Raw genomic sequence first — 7231 nt, 5'->3', positions numbered from 1 at the left:
ACTGTGAACATGGATGAGCCCAGCACCTTGTGGCCCTGGACTGTGGTGAGGGACTCAGACAGCTTGATGATTGAGTTTGGGCCTCAGTGAGATGGCAAAGCTATGCTTCTCTTGCTCCTTGGACCATGGTGATCTGTGATGACCCCTGGGGGCTGCCTTCTCCACTGTTGCAGTTCAGGGAGCTAATGCCAAAGGCTACTGTGATGGTGGACTCTGGGGTCTCCCTGGTGAAAAGGAAGGGACCTTGAGCTTTGGAATGCCCTGGGCCAAGTCTTGCCGCCTGCAAGTTTGTTAACCTCATCATGCCTTGTTGTTAGCACAACAAAATGGGATAATACTGACTTTATTATTGATGTACTATTAGGCTCTTGTCAGGTATGTGACACTGCTATTTTACTGTTTCTTCCAGATTTCCGTGAGGGTGGAGGAAATCATATCAGATGCCTCGCAGAGCACCAGGCCCACCGTGAAAGGTACAGCAAATTATACTTCCCTCTTCTTGCCCTGTTGGAAATTCTTTCCTGTGAGATTTTCTCCTCTCCGCCCTCCGCCCCTTCTCCCATAGCCTACAGCCTCCTCTGGGAGTTCCTTGGATTATTTTGTTGCCATGTAGCTTTGCAATTTCTAGTATGGTAGCCATGGGCCACATGTGGCTGTGGAGTGCTTGAAATGTGGCCAGTCTAGATTGAGATGCCTTGTAGAAGTATAAAATACACACTGGATTTCAAAGACTTAGTTCAAAAAGAAAAAGTGCAAGATATCTTATTGATAATGTAATACGGTTTACATGTTGATATGATCACTTGGATACATGGAGTAAAATAGAACATATTATTAAATGTAACTTCACCTGTTTTCTTTTGACATTTTCTTGTGGACCTAGAACATTGATAGACAGGTGGGTCTCCTTCACAGTTACACACTTATCTTGCTCAAGACCAGCCCTGCTTCCTCACTGGCTGCTCAGTCAAATGCCTCCTCCAGTTCAAGCTGTCTATCACGGGGCCACCCATTATGTATCCATCTCATATTCTCTGCTTAGTGCCTGTGCAGGCAGCTGGTGTTTCTGTCCTCCCGCCCAGCTTTGCTTATGATGCTAGTCTTGAGTGCAGGCTGCTGAGCTTCTCACCTTTCTTCCCATACACGTAGAACCTCCCCTCCAGAAACATGGGTTACTTACCAGCTGGCAGGGAGCAGAGCTGGGGTTCACATTCATTTCTGTCTTGCTCCAAACCCATGTCCCTAATAGACTACTCTCTCCAATTGCTTTGTGGATGTGAACACATAGTAAGTTCCTAAAAGGCAGGGACCATTTTTCTTTCTTTCATCTCTGCTGTTCAAGGCCTAAAGCTTTTTTGAAAGAATGAAGATTTCTAGTCTCTTGCCCTTCCACTTTCTGCTATGTGAAGACACAGTGTTCCTCCCCTTTGCCCTCTGGATGATACAGCGACAAGGTGCCATGTTGGAAGGAAGCAGAGAACATCCCTCACCAAATAATCAATCCTGCTGGTGCCTTAATCGTGAACTTCTCAGCCTGCAGAACTCATGAAGGTCATCACCATATGTAGGCTGATTGATCTTGGACTTCCAAGCCTCCAGGACTCAAATCAGTGAATTTGAAAACATTTTATGGAGGACGGGGCCAAGATGGTCAACTAGAAGCCACGGTGTTCAGAGGCTCCCATCAGAAAAATCCTTAATAAGCATGTGAATCCTTCACCAGCAACCAAGGTATCCAGGTTCTCTCATCAAAACTGACTAGAAGGCTGGCGTGACCCACAGAGAGAAGGAAGAACAGTGTGGTGTGGCGGCCCACCTGAGAGCCACACGGGGAAGGGGAACCCCCTCACCCCAGCCAAGGCAGGCAGTGAGTGAGCACACTACCCAGCTCAGGGAACTGTAAGACCCATGGATTGGAAGATCCCACTTGTGAACCCATGCCACCGGGACCTAGCATCCCAACCCCGGAACATGCAGATTCTTACAGCCTCTCAGCTGGAATCTGCTTAAGTTTACGGAACTCCTTGGGGAGGGGTGACCAGTACCGGCTGCAGCTGCCTGCTGTCTAAGCCCTTTGAGCTCCTGTGGGGAGTGGTAGCAGGCAGCACTGGCACTGGCAACTGCCTAATATGCTAAGCTCCCTGGACGGGGGGAAGGGTGGCACCCATTTCTATAGCCACAGGCTATGCTTTTTCCCTCCTAGAGCCTGGGAGGCTGGACAACTTGGCCCCAAGACTTGTCCCCACAGCCCAACACACCGACTGTGGCAGTCTGCGGCCAGAGTGCCTCTTCAGGCCCAATCCCTACCCATCCTTCCTTAGTTGGGGTGGGGGGGGGGCTTCCCTGCAGGATCTCCAATAACTCCAGCCAAAGGCTGAGGGACAGAATTCGGATCTCCTGGGCCTCAGCCCGTAGGGGAGGGGTGGCCGCAGTCTCTGCTGACCAGCAGACTTAGCTTTTCCTCCTGGTAGTTCCAAGGAATCTGCCAGCCCAGACAAGTGGGTTTCCCCCAAGCAAAACACACCCTCTCCACCAAGGGGCAGAGTACTCCATGAAACTGGTCCTGCTCCCTTTGCCACCTAACTGGGTGAGACCCTTCAACAGGGCTTGTCAGGTACCCTGTGCCGGAGCGATCCTGCTGGCATCAGGTTGGTGCCCCTTGAGGGCAGAGGTCCCAGAAGAAGGAGTAGGCACCCATCTTTGCTGCCCTCCAGCATCCTTGAATGACATCTCCAGGCACGGGAGCAAATCAGATGAATAAGGACTGAAGGTGAACCACCAGCAAACTGTAGCAGCCTTACAGAAGAGGGACTAGACTATTGAAAGAAAAGCAAGCAGAAAGTGACAACAGCATCAACAACAACAATAAAATAAAAGGTCCCCACAAAAATCTCATCCAAGGGTAGTAGCCTCAAAGACTGAAACTAGACAAACTCACGAAGATGAGAAAGAATCAATGAAAAAATGCTGAAAACCCAAAAGACCAGAGTGCCTCTTCTCCTCCAAATGATTGCAACATCTCTGCATCAAGGGCACGGAACTGGACGGAGGATCAGATGGACGAACTGACAGAAGTAGGCTTCAGAAGAAGGGTTATAAAAAAACTACAATGAGGTAAAGGAGCATGTTCTAACCCAATGCAAAGAAGCTAAGAACCTCGATAAAAGGTTAGAGGAATTGCTAACTAGAATAACCAGTTTAGAGAGGAACATAAGCAACCTGGTAGAGCTGAAAAACAGCACGAGAACTTCGTGAAGCATATACAAGTATCGTGAAGCACAAACAAGTATCAACAGCTGAATCGACCAAGCGGCAGGAAGGATATCAGAGTTTGAAGACCACCTTACTGAAATAAGACATGCAGACAAGAATAGAGAAAAAAGAATGAACAAAGCCTCCAAGAAATATGGAACCTCATAAAAAGACCGAACCCACGATTGAGTGGAGTACCAGAAGGAGATGGGGAGAATGGAAACAAGCTGAAAAACACACTTAAGGATATTATCCAGGAGAACTTCCCCAAACTACCAAGACAGGCCAACCTGCAAATTCAGGAAATACTGAGAACACCATTAAGATACTCTATGAGATGATCAACCCCAAGACACATAATCATCAGATTCTCCAGGGTCAAAATGAAGGAAAAACTAAGGGCAGCTAGAGCGAGAAAGGCTAGGTCATGACCTACAAAGGGAGGCCCATCAGACTAACAATGGACTTCTCAGCAGAAACTCTACAAGCCAGAAGAGATTGGGGGCCAATATTCAACATTCTTAAAGAAAAGAATTTTCATCCCAGAATTTTATATCCAGCCAAATTAAGCTTCGTAAGCGAAGGAGAAATAAAATCCTTTCCAGACAAGCAAATGCTGAGCGATTTCGTTACCACCAGGCCTGCCCTGCAATATCTCCTGAAAGTAGCACTAAATATAGTAAGGAAAACCGGTACTAGCCACTGCAAAACACACGAAAATATAAAGACCAATGACACTACAAAGAAACTGCATCAACTAGTGTACAGAATAACCAAATAACATCATTATGACAGGATCAGATTCACACATAACAATATTAACCTTAAATGTAAATGGACTAAATGCCCCATTAAAAGACAGACTGGCAAATTGGATAAGGAGTGAAGACCCATTGGTATCGTGTATTCAGGAGACCCATCTTACATGCAAAGACACACACAGGCTCAAAATAAAGGGATGGAGGGAAATTTACCAAGCAAATGGAAAGCAAAAAGAAGAAAAAAGAAAAAAAAGCAGGGGTTGCAATCCTAGTCTCTGACAAAACAGAGTTTAAAGCAATAAAAATAAAAACAGACAAAGAAGGGCATTTACATAATGGTAAAGGGAACAATTCAACAAGAAGAACTAACTATTCTAAATACATATATGTACCCAATACAGGAGCACCCAGATTCATAAAATAAGTTCTTAGAGACCTGCAAAGAGACTTAGACTCCCACACAATAATAGGGGGAGACTTTAACACCCCACTGTCAGTANAATATTCAACATTCTTAAAGAAAAGAATTTTCATCCCAGAATTTTATATCCAGCCAAATTAAGCTTCGTAAGCGAAGGAGAAATAAAATCCTTTCCAGACAAGCAAATGCTGAGCGATTTCGTTACCACCAGGCCTGCCCTGCAATATCTCCTGAAAGTAGCACTAAATATAGTAAGGAAAAACCGGTACTAGCCACTGCAAAAACACACGAAAATATAAAGACCAATGACACTACAAAGAAACTGCATCAACTAGTGTACAGAATAACCAAATAACATCATTATGACAGGATCAGATTCACACATAACAATATTAACCTTAAATGTAAATGGACTAAATGCCCCATTAAAAGACAGACTGGCAAATTGGATAAGGAGTGAAGACCCATTGGTATCGTGTATTCAGGAGACCCATCTTACATGCAAAGACACACACAGGCTCAAAATAAAGGGATGGAGGGAAATTTACCAAGCAAATGGAAAGCAAAAAGAAGAAAAAAGAAAAAAAAGCAGGGGTTGCAATCCTAGTCTCTGACAAAACAGAGTTTAAAGCAATAAAAATAAAAACAGACAAAGAAGGGCATTTACATAATGGTAAAGGGAACAATTCAACAAGAAGAACTAACTATTCTAAATACATATATGTACCCAATACAGGAGCACCCAGATTCATAAAATAAGTTCTTAGAGACCTGCAAAGAGACTTAGACTCCCACACAATAATAGGGGGAGACTTTAACACCCCACTGTCAGTATTAGATCAGTGAGACAGAAAATTAACAAGGATATTCAGGACTTGAACTCAGCTCTGGATTAAGTGGACTTAGTAGAAGTCTGCAGAATTCTGTACCCCAAATCAGCAGAATATACATTCTTCTTGGTGCCACATGGCACTTATTCTAAAATCAACCACACAATTGGAAAGAAAACACTCCTCAGCAAATGCAAAAGAACTGAAATCATGACAGGCAGTCTTTCAGACCACAGTGCAATCACAGTAGAACTCAGGATTAAGAAACTCATTCAAAACCACATAATTTCATGGAAATTGAACAACCTGTTCCTGAATGACTCTTGGGTAAATAATGAAATTAAGGCAGAAATCTAGTAGTTCTTTGAAACCAATGAGAACAAAGAGACAATGTACCAGAATCTCTGGGACACAGCTAAAGCAGTGTTAAGAGGGAAATTTATAGCACCAAATGTCCACATCAGAAAGCTAGAAAGATCTCAAATCAACACCCTAACATCACAATTAAAAGAGCTAGATAGGTAAGAGCGAACTAATCCAAAAGCTAGCGGAAGGTAAGAAATAACTAAGATCAGAGAAGAATTGAAGGAGATAGAGACATTAAAAAACCCTCCAAAAAACCAACAAATCCAGGAGCTGGTTTTTTGAAAAAATTAACAAAATAGACCGCTAGCTAGACTAATAAGAGAAGAATCAAATAGACACAATAAAAAATGATAAAGGGGATATTACCACTGACCCCACAGAAATACAAACTACCATCAGAGAATACTATAAACACCTCTATGCAAATAAACTAGAAAATCTAGAAGAAATGAATAAATTTCTGCACGCATACACCCTACCAAGACTAAACCAGGAAGAAGTTGATTCCCTGAATAGACCAATAAGCTCTGAAATTGAGGCAGTGATTAATAGCCTACCAACCAAAAAAAGCCCAGGACCAAATGGATTCACAGCTGAATTCTACGAGAAATACAGAGGAGCTGGTACCATTCCTTCAGAAACTATTTCAAACATTTGAAAAGGAGGGACTCCTCCCTAACTCATTTTATGAAGCCAGCATCATCCCAATACCAAAACCTGGAAGAGACACAGCCAATGTCATACTGAATGGGCGAAAGCTGGAAGCATCCCTTTGAAAACTGGTACAAAACAAGGATGCCCTATGTCACCACTCCTATTCCACATAGTATTGGAAGTTCTGGCCAGGACAATCAGGCAAGAGAAATAAATAAAGGGTATTTAAATAGGAAGAGAGGAAGTCAAGTTATCTCTGTTTGCATACGACATGATTTTGTGTTTAGAAAACCCTATCATCTCAGCCCAAAAACTTGTTGAACTGACAAGCAACTTCAGTGAAGTCTCAGCATACAAAATCAGTGTGCAAAAATCACAGGCATTCCTTTACACCAACAGTAGGCAAGCAGAGAGCCAAATCATGAGTGAACTCCCATTCACAATTGCTACAAAGAGAATAAAATACCTAGGAATACAAGTAACAAGGGATGTGAAGGACCTCTTCAAGGAGAACTACAAATCACTGCTCAAGGAAATAAGAGAGGACACAAACAAATGGAAAAACATTCCATGCTCATGGATAGGAAGAATCAATATAATGAAAAGAGCCATATTGCCCAAAGTAACTTATAGATTCAGTGCTGTTCCCATCAAACTACCATTGACATTCTTCACAGAATTAGAAAAACCTGTTTTAAATTTCATATGGAATCAAAGAAGACCCCTTGTAGCCAAGACAATCCTAAGCAAAAGAACAAAGCTGGAGGCATCACGCTACCTGACTTCAAACTACTACAAGGTTACAGTAACCAAAACAGCATGGTACGGGTACCAAAACAGGCATATAGACCAGTGGACCAGAACAGAGACCTCAGAAATAACACCACACATCTGCAACCCATCTGATCTTCGACAAATCTGCCAAAACAAGCAATGGGGAAAGGATT

The 7231-nt window shown here is 43.2% G+C and overlaps 1 protein-coding gene across 2 annotated transcripts in view; it reads left to right on the top strand.

Moving 5' to 3' along the window:
• Window positions 1-405: 405 nt before the first annotated feature.
• The window catches only part of TBL1X (transducin beta like 1 X-linked), a 234818-nt gene continuing 227992 nt past the window's right edge, over window positions 406-7231 (top strand). For both annotated transcript variants that reach the window (XM_017862666.1, XM_017862668.1), the window contains exon 1: window positions 406-473. The gene's annotated coding sequence lies outside the window, so the exon portion shown is untranslated. The remainder of the gene's footprint in view (window positions 474-7231) is intronic.

The sequence above is a fragment of the Rhinopithecus bieti genome, unplaced genomic scaffold, assembly GCF_001698545.2.
Source record: "Rhinopithecus bieti isolate Rb0 unplaced genomic scaffold, ASM169854v2 scaffold_66091, whole genome shotgun sequence".
Lineage (NCBI taxonomy): Eukaryota > Metazoa > Chordata > Mammalia > Primates > Cercopithecidae > Rhinopithecus > Rhinopithecus bieti.
The sequence above is the reverse complement of the archived record's forward strand: the minus strand, read 5'-3'. Positions and strand labels throughout refer to the sequence as shown.